The following is a 22743-nucleotide window of genomic DNA, read 5'->3' on the forward strand; positions in this document are numbered from 1 at the left end:
TCTTCTCAGCACCACATCGCACTTAGTCCAAAATTGACCACATAGTTGAAAGTAAAGCACTCCTCAGCAAATGTAAAAGAACAGAAATTATTACAAACTGTCTCTCAGACCACAGTGCAATCAAACTAGAACTCAGGACTAAGAAACTCAATCAAAACCGCTCAACTACATGGAAACTGAACAACCTGCTCCTGAATGGCTACTGGGTACATAACGAAATGAAGGCAGAAATAAAGGTGTTCTTTGAAACCAATGAGAACAAAGATACAACATACCAGAATCTCTGGGACACATTTAAAGCAGTGTGTAGAGGGAAATTTATAGCACTACATGCTCACAAGAGAAAGCAGGAAAGACCTAAAATTGACACCCTAACATCACAATTAAAAGAACTAGAGAAGCAAGAGCAAACACATTCGAAAGCTAGCAGAAGGCAAGAAATAACAAAGATCAGAGCAGAACTGAAGGAGATAGAGACACACAAAACCCTCCAAAAAATCAATGAATCCAGGAGCTGGTTTTTTGAAAAGATCAACAAAATTGATAGACCGATAATAAGACTAATAAAGAAGAAAAGAGAGATAAATCAAATAGACACAATAAAAAAATGATAAAGGGGATATCACCACAGACCCCACAGAAATACAAACTACCATCAGAGAATACTATAAACATCTCTATGCAAATAAACTAGAAAACCTAGAAGAAATGGATAATTTCCTGGACGCTTACACTCTCCCAAGACTAAACCAGGAAGAAGTTGAATCCCTGAATAGACCAATAGCAGGAACTGAAATTGAGGCAATAATTAATAGCCTACCAACCAAAAAAAGTCCAGGACCAGACAAATTCACAGCCGAATTCTACCAGAGGTACAAGGAGGGGTTGGTACCATTCCTTCTGAAACTATTCCAATCAATAGAAAAAGAGGGAATCCTCCCTAACTCATTTTACGAGGACAACATGATCCTGATACCAAAGCCTGGCAGAGATACAACAAAAAAAGAGAATTTTAGACCACTATCCCTGATGAACATCAATGCAAAAATCCTCAATAAAATACTGGCAAATCGAATCCAGCAGAACATCAAAAAGCTTATCCACCATGATCAAGTGGGCTTCATCCCTGGGATGCAAGGCTGGTTCTACATATGCAAATCAATAAACATAATCCAGCATATAAACAGAACCAAAGACAAAAACCACATGATTATCTCAATAGATGCAGAAAAGGCCTTTGACAAATTCAACAGCCCTTCATGCTAAAAACACTCAATAAATTCGGTATTGATGGAATGTATCTCAAAATAATAAGAGCTATTTATGACAAACCCACAGCCAATATCATACTGAATGGGCAAAAACTGGAAGCATTCCCTTTGAAAACTGGCACAAGACAGGGATGCCCTCTCTCACCACTCCTATTCAACATAGTGTTGGAAGTTCTGGCTAGGGCAATCAGGCAAGAGAAAGAAATCAAGGGTATTCAGTTAGGAAAAGAAGTCAAATTGTCCCTGTTTGCAGATGACATGATTGTATATTTAGAAAGCCCCATGGTCTCAGCCCAAAATCTCCTTAAGCTGATAAGCAACTTCAGCAAAGTCTCAGGATACAAAATCAATGTGCAAAAATCACAAGCATTCTTATACACCAATAACAGACAAACAGAGAGCCAAATCATGAATGAACTTCCATTCACAATAGCTTCAAAGAGAATAAGGAATCCAACTTACAAGGGATGTAAAGGACCTCTTCAAGGAGAACTACAAACCACTGTTCAGTGAAATAAAGGAGGACACAAAGAAATGCAAGAACATACCATGCTCATGGATAGGAAGAATCAATATTGTGAAAATGGCCATACTGCCCAAGGTAATTTATGGATTCAATGCCATCCCCATTAAGCTACCAATGACTTTCTTTACAGAATTGGAAAAAACTGCTTTAAAGTTCATATGGAACCAAAAAATACCCCACATTGCCAAGACAATCCTAAGCCAAAAGAACAAAGCTGGAGGCATCATGCTACCTGACTTCAAACTATACTACAAGGCTACAGTAACCAAAACAGCATGGTGCTGGTACCAAAACAGATATATAGACCAATGGAACAGAATAGAGCCCTCAGAAATAATACCACACATCTACAGCCATCTGATCTTTGACAAACCTGAGAAAAACAAGAAATGGGGAAAGGATTCCCTATTTAATAAATGGTGCTGGGAAAATTGGCTAGCCATAAGTAGAAAGCTGAAACTGGATCCTTTCCTTACTCCTTATACGAAAATTAATTCAAGATGGATTAAAGACTTAAATGTTAGACCTAAAACCATAAAAACCCTAGAAGAAAACCAAGGTAATACCATTCAGGACATAGGCATGGGAAAGGACTTCATATCTAAAACGCCAAAAGCAACAGCAACAAAAGTCAAAATTGACAAATGGGATCTAATTAAACTAAAGAGCTTCTGCACAGCAAAAGAAACTACCATCAGAGTGAACAGGCAACCTACAGAATGGGAGAAAATTTTTGCAATCTACTCATCTAACACAGGGCTAATATCCAGAGCCTATTAAGAACTCAATCAAATTTACAAGAAAAAAACAAGCAATCCCATCAAAAAGTGGGCAAAGGATATGAACAGACACTTCTCAAAAGAAGACATTCATACAGCCAACAGACACATGAAAAAATGCTCATCATCACTCGCCATCAGAGAATTGCAAATCAAAACCACAATGAGATGCCATCTCACACCAGTTAGAATAGGAATCTTTAAAAAGTCAGGAAACAACAGGTGCTGGAGAGGATGTGGAGAAATAGGAACACTTTTACACTGTTGGTGGAACTGTAAACTAGTTCAACCACTGTGGAAAACAGTGTGGCGATTCCTCAAGGATCTAGAACTAGAAATACCATTTGACCCAGCCATCCCATTACTTGGTATATACCCAAAGGATTATAAGTCGTGTTGCTATAAAGACACAGGCACACGTATGTTTATTGCGGCACTATTCACAATAGCAAAGACTTGGAATCAACCCAAATGTCCATCAGTGACAGACTGGATTAAGAAAATGTGGCACATATACACCATGGAATACTATGCAGCTATGAAAAAGGATGAGTTTGTGTCCTTTGTAGAGACATGGATGCAGCTGGAAACCATCATTCTCAGCAAACTATCGCAAGAGCAGAAAACCAAATACCGCATGTTCTCACTCATAGGTGGAAACTGAACAATGAGATCACTTGAACACAGGAAGGGGAACATCACACACCAGGTCCTATTGTGGGGTGGGGGTAGGGAAAGGGACAGCATTAGGAGATATACCTAATGTAAATGACCTAATGTAAATGACCTAATGTAAATGACCTAATTAGGAGATATACCTAATGTTAATGGGCGCAGCACACCAACATGACACACGTATACATATGTAATAAACCTGCACATTGTGCACATGTACTCTAGAACTTAAAGTATAATAATAATAAAAAAAAAGAAAGACACACAGAAGTTAAGTGACACAGTATAAATCATGGAGATAATGAATGCCCATCCTAGAGCAAAACTCCCCTTCTTCTATTGTGCAAACTGGTACTCTTTCTTTGAGTCCACTTAAAGGTGATACCTAAATACTTTGCATACATCTTTCAGCAAATTTACACTCTTTAATTCATCCAGCAGAAAACATTATTTTTTACTAGGATTTTCTTTGGAATTGACATGGCATTTTTCCAGTTTTATTCTTGCCTTGCCTAAGAATGCCTCTGAGACAAGTGACCATAGGCTTACTTACTTAAAAGGTGTTTAAAACAGCAGAGCCTTTCAAATAATTTTAATGATTTTGAAAGGTGGTATGGAAAGCATTTTTATTTTAACATTTTAGAAGGCATTTCCAGAATACAGTTGGTTTAAGGAAACTCTGGAATATGTTAAATGATGAAATGTGTTTTGATAATAAAGCAAATACATCATCTTAAAAAAAAAAAGAATTCAGCAAATTTTCCAGATACAAGATTAATGTATGCGAATCAGTAGCTCTTCTATACACCAACAGCTACCAAGCAGAGAATCAAATCAAGAACTCAACCTCTTTTACAATAACTGAAAAAAAATGAAATACTTAGGAATATATCTAATGAAGGAGGTAAAAGACCTCTATAAGGAAAACTACAAAACAATGGGAAAGAAATCATAGATGGCACAAACAAATGGAAACACATCCCATGCTCATGGATGAGCAGAATCAATATTGTGAAAATGACCATAGTACCAAAAGCAATCTACAAATTCAACACAATCCCCATCAGGATACCTCCAATCATTCTTCACAGAATTAGAAAAAACAATTCTAAAGCTCATATGGAACCAAAAAAGAGCCTGCATAGCCAAAGCAAGACTAAGCAAAAAGAACAAATCTGGTGCATCACACTACCTGATTTCAAACTTTACTATAAGGCCATAGTCACCAAAACAGCACGGTACTGGTACAAAAATAGGCACATAGAACAATGGAACAGAATAGAGAACCCAAAAATAAACCCAAATACTTACAGCCAACTGATCTTTGACAAAGCAAACAAAAACATAAACTGGGGAAAGGACATTCTTTTCAGCAAATGGTGCTGGGATAATTGGCTAGCCACATGTAAAAGAATAAAACTGGATCCTCATCTCTCACCTTATATAAAAATCAACTCAAGATGGATTAAGGACTTAAAGTGAAGACTTGAAACTTAAAAATTCTAGAAGATAACACTGGAAAATTCCTTCTAGACATTGGCTTAGGCAAGGATTTCATGACTAAGAACCCAAAAGCAAATGCAATAAAAACAAAGATAAATAGCTGGTACCTAATTAAACTAAAGAGCTTTTGTACGGCAAAAGGAACAGTCAGCAGAGTAAACAGACAACCCACAGAGTGGGAGAAAATCTTCTCAATCTATACACCTGGCAAAGGACTAATATCCAGAATCTACAACCAACTCAAACAAATCAGCAAGATAAAAGCTAACAATCCCATCAAAAAATGGGCTAAGGACATGCATAGACAATTCTCAAAACAAAATATACAAATGACCAACAAACATATGAAAAAATGCTCAACATCACTAATGATTAGTGAAATGCAAATCAAAATCACAATGCAATACCACCTTACTCCTGAAAGAATGGCCATAATAAAGAAAAAAAAAACAACAAACAGTCGATGTTGGCGTGGATGTAGTGAACATGGAAGACTTCTACACTGCTGATGGGCATGTAAACTACTACAACCACTGTGGAAAATGGTGTGGAGATTCCTTAAAGAACTAAAAGTAAAATTACCATTTGATCTAGCAATCCCACTACTGGGTGTCTACCCAGAGGAAAAGTAGTCATTATATGAAAAAGATACTTGCATACACATGTATATAGTAGCACAATTCACAATAGCAAAAATGTAGACCCAAACCAAATGCCCATCAATCAACAAGTGGGTAAACTGTGGTATATATACACAAAGGAATACTGCGCAGCTATAAAAATGAATGAATTAACAGCATTTGCAGTGACCTGGGTAAGATTGGAGACTATTATTCTAAGTGAAGTAACTCAAGAGTGGAAAACCAAATATTGTATGTTCTCATTGATATGTGGGAGCTAAGCTGTGAGGATGCAAAGGCATAAGAATGATACAATGGACTTTGGTGACTTGGGGGGAACAGTGGGAGGGGAGCGACGGATACAAGAATGTAAATATGGTGCAGTATATACTGCTCGGGTGATGGTTGCACCAAAATCTCACAAATCACCACAAAAGAACTTACTCATGTAACCAAATATGACCTGTACCCCAATAACTTATGGAAAAATAAAAAAATTAATAAAATAAAATTAACATAAATTCAAAAAAATAAACCTAACTAATTATTTATAGAGGTGAAAAAAGGAACCCATTTAAATAATTGACAATGCTGGATTGGTTAAATAGACAATAATCTATACAATAGAACCTTATGTTATCATTAAAAATACTGGTTTTTTGTTTGTTTGAGAAAGTGTCTCACTTGTTGCCCAGGCTGGAGTACAGTGGTATGATCTCGGCTCACTGCAACCTCCACATCCCAGGTTCAAGTGGTACTCCTGAGTAGTTGGGATCACAGGCATGCACCACCATGTCCAGCCAATTTTTGTATTTTTTGTAGAGACAGGGTTTTACCATGTTGTCCAGGCTGGTCTCCAACTCCTGACCTCAAGTGATCCACCTGCCTCAGGCTCCCAAAGTGCTGGCATTATAGGTGTGAGCCACCACACCTGGCCAAAATATCTATATATACTGTTTTAAAAGAAGCAGGTTACCAAATGGCCTTTTTGGTACTATTTTTCTAAATCATGTGTTGTATGTGTGCATGTACATAGACCCCCATGTCTCTCTCATTCTCTAGTCCCTTCCCTGCTTCTTTTTTCTTCTTAGCTGAAATCATTCAATTATATAACATATAATAGGATACATTTGCCCAGTCATTTGTTCAATTTCTGTCTCCTCCGAGAAGACAAAAAGCCTATTGTGCATAAAACATGTTTCTAGGCCCTGAGTATCAAACACCAAACCAAAATCTAAAATACGTCCCTGTCTGCCTGAGGCTTAATTTTCAGTGGGAGAACAGTGTAAACAGACAACCGAATGAGCAAATCTGCCATATCATATATAACCTCCTTCCAGATTTTATCATCTTACATGTGCTTTAATGAAAAGAGCAACACAGCAAAACAGAAAAGGCCAAGGATGAAGCACAGTGAGGGGAATGGGGAGCCCCTTTTTTAAGTAGGTGCTGAGGGAGGATTTCGCAGCTGCTGTTTGAATAGAAACTTGAACGAAGTGAAGGAGCAAGTCAAGCAGGTATCTGGGGGAACAGATTTCCAGGCAGAGGGAACTGTAAGTCCAAGAGTGTTTACAGAAATGGGAAAGACTGTGAGAAGATGGAGCACTAGGGGGCTGGAATCAAGATTTCAGTGTGGCCATTTTAAAGTTGAGATGCCTTCGTCAAAATGAAAGTGTCAACTGGTGTCTAACAGGCTGGTTAATCAGAAGGGATTCTCAATGAATCAAAACTGATACCACTTATAAACAAACAGTAAGGCCATATTGGAGCCTACCAGGAAAGCCTATTAGATGTCCAAGTGGAGATATGTAATTCTGGAGTTCCGGGGAGAAATTTATATCAGGGCTGGAGATAAAATGTGGGGATTATCAACATACAGGTGGTAATTTAAGGCATGGGACTGATGAGATCACTAAGCAAGTTGGTATAGAGAAAAAGAAGTGAAAAGGTTGAGCACTGGGCCAATCTTAGGGTTGGGGAGAGGAAGAACCTGCAAAAGTGAGAAGTGGTTGTGGAGACAGGAGTAAAACCAAGAGAGGATGGTGTGCTGGGAACCAAAAGAAGAATGTGTTTCAAAGAAAGTGGGATAGATGTCAAGTGCTCCTGCAGGATTAAGAAGAGCACTGAGGACTGACTACTGGATTTGGACATGGGGAGGTCACTGGCCTGGACAAAAGCAGTTTTAGTGGAGGGGCAGGAATGCAAGCCTGCGTGGAGTGTGTTCAAGGCACAACAGGAGCCAGGGAGTCTAGACAACTTTGAAGACTGTGTGCTAAAAAGGAGAGCAGAGAAACAGGGCTGCCGTGAGAGAAGGAGAGAAGGATGTGGGGGCCACAAAGAGTTGTTCATTGTTTGTTTCTTTGTTCTGGATGGGAGAGATTACAGTATATTTGCTTACGGATAGAAATTGTTTGGCATGGGGGAACCACTGATTAGTAGCTAATTGCAGAATGAATCTCTGAGTAGGTAAAAGAAAATAAAATCAAGTGCAGAATAAACAGTAGGAACACGGCCAGTTCATCTCTTGTACCAGGAGGGAAAGCAGGGTATATAGACACAGATGTGGGGTTGGTAGACCGGTGGGGGAGAATGTGAAAGTTGTTTTTTTACTGATTCAGTTTGTTCAGTGAAATACAAAGCTAGACCATTATAGCTGGAAGGAGCTATGTCAAGGTGTTAAAAGTGGCTCTCTCTGATAAGTGGAATTATGGGCATTTTTTTTTTGCTTTTATATTTTAAATTTCTCTCTAATATCATACATCTTTTCTTAATGATAGGCAGCATCTTTAAGAGACCTCCTTTTCTGCTACTCATAAGGGTGAACCTAATCTGCCACTTACCAGTTGTATGTCTTTGAACTACTTACATTTTTTTTTAACTTTTCAAAATTTAAAATTTTTATTTTTAAATGGGCAAACAGTTGTACATATTCATGGAGTACACAGTGATGCTTCAATACATATAATGTAGAGTGATCAGATCAGGGTACATAACATATTTGTAATCTCAAAGTTACTTATTTTGGGGGGTGGTCTTGCTTTCTTATTTGTAAATGGGGATGATAATGTCTGTGCTATTTAGTCCACTGGTCTGGAAGAATCTTAAATGAGAAAATGTATATAAAAATAACTTGAAAGGAACCAGTATGGCATGGATAGAAAATGTTCCTATTGTGGTTATTTCTGGTTTCTGTAGGGAAGTAGGAGGCAGGGGAGGGATCTAAGAATAGTCTGGAATGATCAACTCATTCCTTACAAACTACTCCATAGCAAACTACTGAAGAGCAAAAACTACTTTTCTGATTCAGATAGTGCTGCATCCTTTAATCAAACTTCTGACTAATGTTAAAAGCTTTGTGTTCAGCCTTGGAAAACAAAACACAAAACATGTTTCCTTTGCTTTTACATTGAGTTAACTTTATTATTTGACACTCTAAGTTAAAATGTTTCCTACCGACCCAGGTTTTTCTTTCTGGCTTTAGACACATTAATTTTGAACATTTACCCACATTTTTGCATTTGCATTCAAAACCAGCCAGAGAATATATAGCCGTGATTATTCTTTTGTTATTTTTTCAAATTACTGTGATTGCATTGTTAGATATGCTTCAGCACACGGGCCCTGCTGGCCTGTCATCATTAGACAAATTCATAGAAATCTACCAAATAAAAAATCACAAGATAAAGATAAAACCACTTATTTAAGGCACTTTGTATGAATTAAGTAATGATAGTGGAGTCACATAACTCTTCCTAAAGTATAATTCTGAACTGCTTTTGTATTTCTTGGCATTTGAATATTTCATTGTCAGACTTAAGATTATAAAATAAGGACAACACTGAGCTTTTGCTGTTCTGCAATGTGTATACTATTGAAGATAAATGCTTGTTAACCTTTGCTTTCAATTTATTTACAGCCCCCCCGCCCTTTTATGGTAAGACAGTATAACCCCAGCATTAAAGAACATTTTGAAAAATGAGAAAAACACGACCACTGCATCATCTGAATATAATTATTTTCCCTTTTGTGTGTTCCTGGTCTACTTTTGTCTTTTTATGTACATAGCTTTACATGGTTTCAATTGCAGTATGCGTACAATTTTGAATATAAATTTAGGGTTTCATTTAAAAGAGAATTTTTTCAGGCTACAGCATAATTTTACGTTTCTACCTTTTGTCAAAACTTGACCGTGTCAAACAAAGCCTGAGATCAGGAGACCTTGTTAAGACATCTGAAACAACTTCAATGATCTCACTGCTCTGTGCTCCTTCAGGACTGCAGAAATAATTGATCACCTTGGGTACCTAACAAACCCTTCACAGGCCTGCAGTGATTTCATTCTGAAGGGGCCCCAGACTTGGAATAATCTTCCATAGAATCATCAGGGATCAAAGGACTCTTCTTTCAGAGCGAGAAATGCCTCTTAGGGGGTGGGTCAGGGACAGGATCTGATGGGTGTCTCTCGTGTCTTCTCAGAAGGTCCTTAATTAAAATTTTGAGTACTTTTTGGTTTTCATCTTGGTGAAAATCCTATGATCTACACTGTTTCAGGATAATTACAACAATGAAACTTATTTCATAATTGTCGCTTATTTCCTGTACCATTATGTTTCCAGTTTGTGGTAGGTTGATCACAAACGTGGCCCCAATTTTCCCTGCTTCTTGTATCCATACCCTTTGCAGCATGAGTTTGCAACTATTCCCCATCTGGAATCTGGGCTGGCCTGTGTTATGCTTTGGCCAGTGGAATGCAGTAGAAGTCATGGAGGATCAGTTCTGAGTTTAGAATTTAAGAGATTGTGCCCACATCCTCTTTCCTTGGTGGAACACTATCTAGCTGCCATGTCCACTAGAGTGTGTTAGCCTGTGGGAGAATCATGTGGATTAGGAAAAAGTCAACCCAACTGAGGCCCAGACCCCAAACCTGCTGACCACACATGTCCCGGGGGAGCCCAGTCAAATTTAGCTAAGCCCAGTACAGGTAAGCAGAACTGTCTAGCTGAGAAATCATACCTAATTGCTATTTAAGCAAGTAGGTGTTTTTTGTTGTTGTTGTTGTTGCTGTTGTTTAAGACAGAGTCTCACTCTGTCACCCATGCTGGAGTGCAATAGTACAATCTCAGCTCACTGAAACCTCTGCCTCCCAGGCTCAAACCATCCTCCTGCCTCAGCCTCCCAAGTAGCTGGGACTACAGGTGTGTACTACTACAGGGTACTACATGCCCCGCTAAATTTTATATTTTTTGCAGAGGCAAGGTTTTGCCATGTTGCCCAGGCTGGTCTTGAACTTCTGGGCTCAAGTGATCTGCCTACCTCGGCCTCTCAAAGTGTGGCTATTACAGGTGTGAACCACTGCGCTCAGCCTACATTGTTTTTAAAAACTATTTATTCATTTTCCATTTTTTGTTAATGAAACACATTTAATGCATATGCCCTTTGACCCAGCAATGCCACATCTAGATTTTACAAATATGTATACATTACATATGTGACATGACAAAGTACAATGACTTTGGTGCACTGTTTATGATAGCAAAATACTAGAAACAGTCAAAAGTGGTTAAATAGGTTATGTGCATTTATTTATTTGTTTTTATTTATTTTATTTGTACAAATTTATGGGGTACAATTCTAATTTTGGTTATATGGATATATTGCGTAGTGGTAAAGTCAGGGCTTTTAGGGTATCTATCAAACAATGTACATTATACCCATTAATTTCTCATCACCCATCCCCTCCCACCTTCCCACCCTTCTGAGTCTCCATTGTCTATCATTCCACATTCTAAGTTCATGTGTGCACATTATTTAGCTCCACTTACAAAAGAGAACATACAGTATTTGTCTTTCTGTGTCTGAGTTGTTTCTCTTAAGATCATGGCCTCCAGTTTCATCCATGTTGCTGCAAACAAAATAAAACAAACAATCTCATTTTTTTTATGGCTGAGTAGTATTCCATTCTGTAGACATACTACATTTTCTTTATCCAATCATCCACTGAATGCACACTTAGGTTGATTCCATGACTTTGCTGTTGTAGATAGTGTTGCTATAAACGTGTGCGTTCAGGTGTCTTTTTTAAATATAATAATTTTTGGGGGGTAGATTTTAAGTAGTGGAATTGCTGGATTTTATGGCATTTCTATTTTTAGTTCTTTGGGAACCTCCATACTGTTTTCCATAGAGGCTGTACTGATTTACATTCTCCCCAACAGTGTAAAGTGTTCTCTTTTCTCTGCATCCTTGTCAACAGTTGTTGTTTTTTGTTAAGTGACTAAGTAGTTGGGTGATTTACTGTACAGCAGTATTTTGGAAATACATATTAATAAAAGGTTCTAACACATTTTGGACAATTTTTTTTTCCTCTTGGGTTCCTACTGTTGCAAAATTGAGGTGGGGGGGCCATAGAGAGAGAGAACATGCCTTACTCCCATTACCACTACTTATATTCCATGAGAGGCCTAAGATTTTTTGAGGCTGTAGATTGAATGTGGAGGACTTCTAACTGCCCCTGCCCTTGAATTCTTGAGCTCAGACAGTCGACCTTAGAGCTCTCATGCTGCTTTCTTAAATAAGATTAGTGTGAAGTAGGACTACCTTTATTTTATTTTTTTCCCCTTTTAATCCAATCTATCAAACCTGTAATGTATTCTCAACAGATTTTCAGGTGAGCAGGAAACCAGGAAAGATAAATGAAAAGTTGAGTGGTATTGTTAAAGGAGAAACGGTCTCTACAGCTGTAAGGTAACATCTAATTAACCTCAGATTCAGGCCAGGACTCAGATAATAGAAGTACTCAATTCAAAAGGAACTCACAAACCACCTGAAATGTAAGCAATTCCTCTTTACATAGGAAATATGCTGTTGCTTTTGTTGTTATTTATTTTCATTCTAATTTTAAATTATTTATGATATTTAAAATTCATACCTTTATCTCAGATGCAGCATTTCTTAGTACAGCATGTATGTAACTACATAATTCATCATATAAAATTATGTTGTTGTATGGGCTTAGGTATCTCATAGAACAAGAAAGTCCCCAGAAATAGCAACAATTCTTCAACGACCAGGCCCAGTATCAGCTAGTCTTGGTCCTGTATGTGACACTGAGTTCCTGATTTCTTAATTAATGTGCTCTGATGAGGAAGTTGATTGAGTTATTTTAGGAAAAGAAAGAGGTGAACTAAATCTGCCCTTCTTTCATATTTAAACATTCATTTTATACATTTTATTGTAAATAAACATGTATACATATACACACACAACTAGTTTTAGAAATTATCAAAATACAGAAAGATAGAAGGAAGAAATCTAGTCCCTCATAATCCTATCACCCTGAAACAATCACTATGAACAGCTCGGAATATTTATTTCCAGTGTTTAAAATTTTTTCCTATACCTAATTGGAACTGCAAATACATAAACAGGACACTCATATAAAACCTAAGTGAGAGACTGGGCATGGTGGCTCTCACCTGTAATCCCAGAACTTTGGGATGCTGAGGAGGGCAGATCACCTGAGGTCAGAAGTTTGAGACCAGCGTGGGAAACATGGTGAAACCCTGTCTCTACTAAAACAATACAAAAATTAGCTAGTGTGGTGGTGTGCGCCTGTAATCCCAGCTACTTGGGAGGCTGAGGCAGGAGAATCGCTTGAACTGAGGAGGTGGGAGTTGCAGTGAGCCATGATCACAGCATTGCACTCCAGCCTGAGCGACAAGAGTGAAACTTCATCTCCAAAAACAAAACGAAACAAAACAAAACAACAACAAAAACCTAAGTGAGGATAAGAGCAAAGTCAGAAATTCTTCTGTATTTGGAAGACAAGTGCATAGCTCTCCACCCATTTCCCCCTGTAAAGGGTAAGCACAATGATGGTCACAGGGAGAGTGGTGGTGATAGTGGAGTGAAGTCGTGGACAAACAGGCTTAGCTCAGGACCTGGTAGAGTGCAACATTCATCATTAATCACAACAAAAAGAGCAAATATCAATCTAGTGCTTACTACATGCCAGACACTGTTCTAATGACTTCCTGTATTTTAACTCATTTAATCCTCCCAGAAATCCCACTAGAAGCGGGTATTAGAATTCCCATTTTACACTTGAGGAAATGAGGCACAGAACCATTAAGTAACTTGCTCAAGATTGGAGCTTGGATTAAAATCCACAGTCTGTTTATGGTGTCATTGCTCTTAAACACCATGTGCTTATTTTATTATTTTCTTTATTATAATTGTCCATCTCACTCCCTCGTGGACTCCAACAGGCACGCTGACCATTTAGAAGGGCCCATTTGGCACAGCTGTGGAGACTTCGTCTCACCACTGCAATCATTTATCGACTTAAAAGCATATTCCTTTGAAACTGAAATCTGAGTGTCATCCATCACAATTCATTTGTATTATTGCCCATCCATACATTTTCGTCTTTCCACTTTTCTTTCAGAACACAATAAATTATATTCAAATGGCAGTCAAGGAGGAAACTTTCCTTCCTCATCAACAAAGCTGATCGATGGGCACTGAAGCCCCAGGGAAGCAGCATCTGTTGTAACTCAAGGATCCCGGCTTGCGCTGAGAATGAAATTAACAGGCGCAGAGTGGTTGGCAGCCCAACATTTGTGCAAGTCTGGCACATGCACACATCATTAGCAACTATGCTGGAGAAGAATGATCAAGGAGGTGAGGAGGGGAATGGATCTGATTAAAGGGATGTTCAAGAAAGGAAATTCCGAGCACTTGGGTAAAAGCTTCATAGCTAAAATGAATGAACTCGAGAGCAAAGCAAACAGCCAGGTACATTTGGGATATGCCGACAGACAATCTGGATAATTCTGCCTCTGAAACTTTCAAAACAAAGTCATTTCATGCAGTGAATTCCCCAGAGTGGCTGCCTCTTTCACTTAGCTCCTTTGGCTGTGTCTCCTTCACTAAAATGAAGCCCCCATGAAGGCAAAGATTTTGCTGTCTTGTTCATGGCTCCAATCTTGGCTCCTGGTTGATAATATTAAATTTTCATGGAATAAGTTAATGTATACTTGTGTTGACTCAAGCTAAGCAGATAAGGTCAGAGATATTCAACAGCATTCAAAAGCAATGTGCATGCTGGAAGAATGGCATGGTTCAACTAAAACTGATTGTTTATGAAAGTGTATGGAATCAGCGGTGAAATACTGGCAGAATATCTCTTTGTGTGCCCACCACTACTGTAAGCAATGGAAGAGATACAACAGAAACACGATCATGATCAGCAGCAAACATTTGTCGAGGGCTTGCTGTTGGCCGGCACGTTCTAAGCTCATTACTCTCATTAGCATGTGTAATTCTCTCAGCACCACCTATGGGGTAGGTAAGTACAAGTGTAATCACCCCCACTTGACATACAAGGCAGCTGGTGCCAGGTCGATTTAGCAACTTGCCCAGAGTCCTACAGCTAGTACATGGTAGAGCTGGGATTCCATCTGCTCTGCTGTTTCCTGCCAGTCTCTGTCGTCCTGACCCTCCAGGAATTTACCCTTAATTTAAGGACACAAAAGGGATACATATGAAGAAGAACAATTAAGTCTTAAACTCTGTGGCCCTGGAAACAAAAAAGAGAGGAATAAGTGTAGGTTGGTTTTCAGAGAGACCTTCTGGAAGGAGGCAGTACTTGCACTGTCTTGAATTTCATCATTAGTTGTATATCCATCTACCCAACCTCCCATCTAGTCATCCTCTCATCCTCCCATATACTCACCTAACAAACATTTATTAAGCTCCAACTATGGGCCAAGTCCTGAGCACTGAAGTGTGGGTTTTGTGCTGAAATAGTCATATTTCGGTTGCCTGCTCATATAGGGGGTTTTCCTTAGGAAGGACAGATTGGTGCTGTTGATCAAAACTTAAAAATGCTCACACCCTGGGTACAGCAATCCCAACGGAATTATCCATGGTGAAATGATCTGTGTTTAAGGTTATTCTCTGCAGTACTGTTTTTGACAACAAAGGATTAGAAATAGCCCACATGTTCATCAAAAGGGAACTGCTTAAATAAAACATGATAGCATACCTAAAGAGATTACTAAGCTGCTGTGACAGGAGTGAAGAAGCTGAGAGGGAGATATCTTAAGACATTTAAGTGAAAAAAGCGAAGAGGGTATGTATAGGATGCCACCATTTGGATAAAGGGCGGGGGGGGAATAGAAACATCTTTGGTTGTTTATCTATAAAATATTTCTGGAAAGATACACCAGACACTGATAAGATTTATGGCTTTTGGTGGAGGGAGCAGGTAGTTAAAAGGCAAGAGGAACAGGAGGGGTTTTCACTGAGTGTCCCTTGGTATGTTTTAAATTTTGAACCTTTTTGGTAATGTGTTGTCTATATTCCCCTAAAAAACACACAAACACAGTAAAACCAAAACTCATGTGCCCGGACCCCAGTGTTAGTGGTATATCAATGGTGGAATTCTAGTTTGGTTCCTCAACTCTCCCCAGGCAATTAGAAGGGAATGCTGGGTGCCAGGATGGGTTCCACAGCTGCCTGACTTTCACCTAAGTGACATATTGTTTCTGTCCTTGGCTGAGCCAGGTTCCCTCACAGGGTTCCTCTCCTTTAGCCAGGGAGCTTCTTCCTCCATCTTGTGTTTGCAATTTGGAAGAGGGTGGCCAGCATGGGCCTGACTGAGAGGGTGACATTTGTGCAAAGACTGAAGTAGGTAAGAGCATGAGCCCTGAGGGCATCTGAGGGAAGGGAATTCCAGAAAGAGGGAACAGCAAGTTCAAGCATTGGAGGCAGACGTGAGTCGGGCCAGGTGGCAAGTGTGCCTAGAATAGAGTAAACAAAAGGGAGAGAAGCAAGAGGCAAAGACAGAGGGAATGCACATTTTGTGTGGGAGTGAGGGAGGTGTGAACTGTGCTGAAATAGTCATACATTTCCTTGGAAATTCCACATCCAGACACTGCAGTTTGTTTGCTCTGCTGTTTGTTGGCACTGATGTCCCAGTTCTACTAATTGGCTTACCTGTTGGTTCCTGAGCCCCACTCCCCACCCTGCCCTCAGGTCTGGTGTTGGTGTCCCAACCTCATTCCCTGTCTTGGTAACCAGCTCTGTAGCCTCGTCTCTCCCAGCTGCCACCTGGGAATGGGGACCTGTCGTGGAATCCTGGTCTGGGCTAGAGAGTGCTCCCAGTTCAAACCCTGCGGGGACTACAGGACCATGAAGAGGAGAGACTGGAACAGGGAATCCAGGAGCTCTTCCTTCAGCCCTGGTGCTAAGGCGGTCTTCCTGATGTCTCCCAAACCACACACCTTTACCTTAGGTAACTTTGAACTTGTTGACTTTGCACAAATTACTTCCGCATTTCGCTCAGGTGAAACATCCTTGGTGTCCTCAGAGAGGCACTCCCTAACCTTCCGATGTAAAGTAGCTACCTTCTAGCCCAGTCTCTGTCCCCATACCCGCGTAATTTCTTCGCTGTGTATATGGTTTTGTTTATTGTCTCTCTCTCCCCACTGAACGCCGGCTTGAGGAGAGTCAGGGCTTTATCTAGGATCCCAACACCTGCGGGCAGTTTGGCCTCCTGTTACTTGTCTCAGTGAGAGGGTCTGGTTCTAGATTTGGTTTCTCCAAGTCAGTCCTCTGTCTCACTGAAGTGCTAGACTGACCACAGTGGGAATGGAGAGTCCTAGGAAGTTGGATGAGATGTGTGACCACACAGAATGGCATATGGATGGGGTGCTAAGAACACAAAGCTCTAGCCCTGGTCCCCATCCTGAAGCAGAGGTGACAGAGACAAGAAGGTAGCATTCACCAACACTTTGCAGAAAAAAATACAGGTCCTTTCACCTGCTCAAAATTGTACTTCTCTGGTATTATTAGAGCTTTAAAATGAGTGTAAAGTGCTTATTATTTGAAGGGTCATAATTGTCATGAGATGGCAACCCACTTTTATTCTTATTGATTCTTTATTCTTGAGAAGAAGTTTGACACCAGTAGATTTGGGTTCAAATTCTGGCTCTCAAACTTGCTGACTTTGGGCAAATCAAGCCTTTCTGAGCCCATGTTCTCATTTAAGATGTGGATGGGGCAGTGGGAATGAGGGGATAATATCTACCTTCACTATTGACAGGATATAACATGTGGAGTAGAGTCTTTAGTACATAGTAAATGCTCTATGGAGGTTCAACATTTTTCTTCTTCCTCAGCCCTCCTCCACACCTGCCATTATGAAAGGTAGTTTTCATGTACTTAGTGGTCTACAAGATTAATACTTGCCTAGAAATTGTGAGGACTATGAAAATAAAGCCTATGATCTTTGAGTTCACCCTCATTTATTATGTTCTTTGATGTTCAATGTCCTGGTTACAGTTTTAACATCCATAAGAGTGCATCAATTAATATTTTTCTTGTATAGGAGTCACACTATAATTCAGCCCATTTCTTCACCAATGCACAGGTGTGTTAGTCAAAGTCTAGGCTCAGCTGCTGTAACAAAAATACTCCCAAACACAGTAGCTTAGTAATAGGAGCTTATGTCTTCTTACATAATATTCTGGGAAAAGCTGGCTGGGCGGAATTTGTGGCTCTGATCTAGAAGGATATCCAGAGGCCCAGGTTCCTTCTTTCTTGTTGCCCCACTATTCCCTAGGTTGACACTTCTGTCCACACTATCCAAAGGAGAGCAACACCAGTATATCCACATTGTAGTCTGAGGGGAGAGAGAGGAAGGCCAAAGCTTATCCTTTCCTTTTAAAGAAGTTGCATCAGCTGGGCATGGTGGTTCACGCGTGTAATCCCAGCACTTTGGGAGGCTGAGGCAGGCGGATCATCTGAGGTTGGGAGTTCAAGACCAGCCTAACCAACATGGAGAAACCCTGTCTCTACTAAAAACACAAAAAAGTAACCTGGTGTGATGGTGCATGCCTGTAATCCCAGCTACTCGGGAGGCTGAGGCAGGAGAATCGCTTGAACCCAGGAGGCAGAGGTTGCGGTGAGCCGAGATTATGCCATTGCACTCCAGCCTGGGCAACAAGAGCAAAACTCGGTCTCAAAAAAAAAAAAAAAAAAAAAAAGAAGTTGCATTAACTGCTTCTATTTCTAATCTTTTGGTACAAACTTAGTCATGTGACTGCGCCTGGCTCCAGGGGCATTTGCAAAATGATATCTTTAACTGAGTGGCCGTAGGCTCTGTGAAAACTTAGTAACTGGAGGTCTATCACTAAAAGGAAGAAGAGGACCAAAGATATTGGGGGCGGGGGTGGGGGCAGTAGACTTCTTAACACTCTTGGTCTGAATGGAATCAGATGAGGGTATGTCCGGCTGGCTTGGGGCAAGCCAATGGCCACTAGAGAAAAGCAACTGCTGACAGATGCCCAGAGCTTCCTCTGAGCCTGCGGGTGGTGGGTTTTGAGTAAATAGTGAGTACATACTTTTTTCCCCTACCATTAAAAAAGATGGATGTCATCCAACAAAACCAAGGATAAGCAATATCATGCCCATATTGTATTTTTAATTGTTTCATACATTTGTATCCATCTAATAATTCCATAATTGGATCCAGGTTGCTTTAGAACTCAGTTGAAGTTTGTCTGAAACTCAGAAACAAGATGTTGCAGCTCAGGAGGTCCTTGTGACCCTCGGCCATCTTTAGGGTCAGTGCAGAAACTGAAAGCTGATGCGGATCATGTGCTCCTTTGATGGTGTCTGTGGTTGCGTGGAAAGTTGTACGGTCACAGGCGAAGCATCTGCACCAGGGTGCCAGGCCTTAGGCTTCCTAATTCCAGCTCTCACATTGATAAACTCTAACTTCAATTACCTCAGCATTCATGCTTCCAATTCCATTTCCATTATTAAGGCCAGAAGGAGCAGGGTGCCATAGTATTTGGGGGAAAGAATAACTTTTAACAATCATGAAGTTCTCTGCAAATGTCAACTACAGCTGCATGGTGCTAGGATCTTCAGGATCCTCGGACTGAGTTGAAACACACACAGTAGAGAGCACACTTCGCTCCTGCTTGGATTCTTATTTCAGTTTAGGAAACAACGGTATAGCCATTCTCTCCTTTGAGCCTCCATTTGAGGTGGATAATTATTGTATTATTATTATTATTTTCATTTTACAGATGAAAAAACTGAGATGCAAGGAGATTGTGGGTATGATTTGAGGACATATCAGTGATAGGTGGTTCTCTGCTGTCTCTAATTCCATGATATTGAGATCAATTTTTTTTTTTTTTTGAGACAGAGTTTCACTCTTGTTGCCCAGTCTGGAGTGCAATGGCATGATCTCGGCTCACCACAACCTCCGCCTCCTGGGTTCAAGCGATTCTCCTGCCTCAGCCTCCCGAGTAGCCAGATTGCAGGCATGTGCCACCGTGCCCGGCTAATTTTGTATTTTTAGTAGAGACTAGGTTTCTCCATGGTCAGGCTGGTCTTGCACACCCAACTCCAGGTGATCTGCCCGTCTTGGTCTCCTAAAGTGCTTGGATTACAGGCGTGAGCCACCACACCTGGCAAGATCGATTTAAAAAATTATATCAGGACATATCTGTGAAATGAATGGGTAGTACTGGAAAAAAAAAAAAAAAACAATCATGTTAGAACACTTTAGACTCTGTCCTAGTAAAGAGAACTCCTGTGGTCACCTCAGTTAACTTTCCACCCACTCCTGCTTTGGGTATCAAGGTAGGAAATGGTATCAGTGCTATGCAACAGGTAGTCTTTTGGGAACATCTCATGTGTTTTGGCCACACTCTGGTTGATAAAACTGGCTCACACAAATCAACAGGCCTGTGAGCTGAAGGAAGATGGGACTTAGTCATATTTCTCTTTGCAGGTACTTCTAAAATTCTGTGGGATGAATGCTCTTGTTTGGTCCTCAGGACAGCTCAGAAAAATAAGCATTCCATGACATTTCCATGGAATAGGCCTAGAGATGGAGGCTGGAGGAGGCCAGGTCATAGGCTGGGTGTCACAGAGCTAAGACACCGCATGGCTGGGACTGGACAGTGGCTCCCTGTTCTCCTATCTCAGTGCGTCTCTCGCCCCTCACCCTGCTCAGCGCTCCAGCTGCCTTGTCTCTGAACCCAAAGCCCTCACTTGTATGCCCTCTGAAGCCTCCTGTGATTATCCATTTTCTCTCAGAAGAAGCTGAAATCTTTTCTCCAGGGAATAAATTCAGAACTTGAGACAATTGGTCTGCTTCTTCCTTTCAATAAACGTGGAAATGCATCCATTAAAATACACAGTTCCTGCTCTTGAAAATACAACTGTGTTTTCCTCCCCTTCATCCTTGCTACAGAGATTTGATCACAGGTCTATTTTATCACTTGGTTTTTCTAACAAATGAACAGAATCAGTAGAACTATCTTCAGAGTCCCTGAGGCCTCCTCTTGTCCTCTGTCCCAGAAACCCAAGTCTCATTTTCCACAGCCTAGTCTCTTTTCCCACAGTTAAACTGAGATAAATTCCAAAATTCTCTGCAGATCCTATTTTGATCTCCATTGACTCTAAGATTCACCACCGCACTCTTTGCCCCTCAAATTGGACCCTCTTTTTTAAAAATTAAATAAATTAATTAATTTGTCAATTTATTCAGAGACAGGGTCTTGGCCTGTCACCCAGGCTGGAGTGAAATGGCATACTCATAGCTCATTGTAGTCTAGACCTTCTGGCCTCAAGCAGTCCTCCTGACTCAGCCTCCCAAAGTGCTAGGATTATAGGTGTGAGCCCCTGCACCTAGCCTAATTCACTCTTTTGATAAATGGCACCATTTATAAGTAAAAATCCCAGGCACTACCTCCCTACCCCTCATGGCATATGGATTGTAGAATGACCCCAATGATTCCTGGTGCTACCTTCTGATGTAATCCCTCTCTTTGAGTGTGGGCAGGATGTGGGGGATGTAGAATTGGCTTTTTTTTTTTTTTTCTGAGGCAGGGTCTCACTTTGTCATCCAGGTTGAAGTGCAGTGGCGCGATCTCAGCTCACTGCAGCCTTGACCTCCCAGGTTCAAGCGATCCTCTCACCTCAGCCCCGCTAGTAGCTAGGACTACAGATGCACACAACCACACCTGGCTATTTTTTTTTTTATGTAGAGAGAGAGTTTTGCCACATTGCCCAGACTGGTCTCGAACTCCTGAGATCAAGTGATCCACCTGCCTCGGCCTCCCAAAGTGCTGGGATTGCAGGCCTGAGCCACCACACCTGGTCTGGAATTTGCTTTTAACCAATAGAATATGGCAAAGGTGATGGGACATCACTGCTGTGGTTAGGGTACATACAATTGCAAGTCCTATTTTGTTAAAAGACTTAGTCTTTCATTGATTTTGATAGTTTGTGAGTCTGGGTTGGGAAATGGGCCCCTTGCTGTCTTCTCCAATCCTTAATCTCCTCCAAGCAGACCCCTGCTGCTGTGCAAATCCGCTCATGCACATACATGCATCAGACATGCTTGAGGCCTGGGCTCAAACTGGCTTCACCTGTTTTGTGTGTTTAACTGCTGGAGCTCTGCAGGCAGGACTGGGTTTTGTCTTTCTCTGTATGCCAGCAGTGTTGTTTGTGCATGGTGGGAGTGTGATGAACACCCTGTGGATGGACGACCTGCCCAGCATTCCCCGAGGAAGTGGACTGAAGGATGCCCGCAGCAGCTGGGTCTTAGCAGCAAGAGTGTCATCTGTAACCATAACTACCCTTTCATAAGAAAACGAGAGCAGGACCATCTGTAGGCCATCTGGGAGACCCAGCTCTGGTGACTGGGTCCTGGCACGTGTATTTGCTTTGGCTGCCCCCTTTTTCTCTAGAAAGCAGGGACTTTGCATCCCCAGAGTCCAGCACAAGCAGGACCTCAATCAGTGTAAGGTTGAATGGGGTTTCCATTGCTATCCAGTGTCTTAGCTTGGATTCTCCTCAAAGCAGATCCTAGGACAAGACTTGGGGGCAGGTTGCTTGTTCAGGATGTGATCCCAAGAAGCAGAAGTAGAGGAAGTGCTATTGGGAAGAGAGAAAAGTCCACGAAGTGCATGTTATTGCGTGAGTTACTGCTGTGGGCCAGTGGGCTCAGTCCTGTCAAGGTGTTCCTGGGGAAGGTTGTGCAGCCTCCACAGTCACCCACCAGAACACAGGGAGACTGGGCAAATTCACCAGCTCCATTCCCATTGGTTAAAGGTTGCAAAAATAAAATTAAATAAATAAATAAATAAAAACAAAAAAACAAGGTTGCCTCCCTGGGGACTTAATTTGCCACACTTCTGGGTCGTTCCTGACATCAGAGCAAGCTCCGGGATGTGAGGAGCCCTCAGGCAGAGAAGCAGAGAGTGCGACAGGCCAGAGATGGGAAGCTGTCAGCAGGCTGAAGCTAGCTGTCCACCTCTGACGCAGGTGAATGCGGG

At 40.9% G+C, this 22743-nt stretch overlaps 1 long non-coding RNA gene across 1 annotated transcript in view; it reads left to right on the forward strand.

Moving 5' to 3' along the window:
• Nucleotides 1–13824: 13824 nt before the first annotated feature.
• Nucleotides 13825–22743, forward strand: part of LOC139362380 (uncharacterized) — a 29620-nt gene continuing 20701 nt past the window's right edge. Inside the window, exons 1-2 of the long non-coding RNA XR_011621187.1 lie at nt 13825–14056; nt 16460–16673. This is a non-coding gene — a long non-coding RNA (uncharacterized lncRNA). The remainder of the gene's footprint in view (nt 14057–16459; nt 16674–22743) is intronic.

The sequence above is a fragment of the Macaca nemestrina genome, chromosome 3, assembly GCF_043159975.1.
Source record: "Macaca nemestrina isolate mMacNem1 chromosome 3, mMacNem.hap1, whole genome shotgun sequence".
Lineage (NCBI taxonomy): Eukaryota > Metazoa > Chordata > Mammalia > Primates > Cercopithecidae > Macaca > Macaca nemestrina.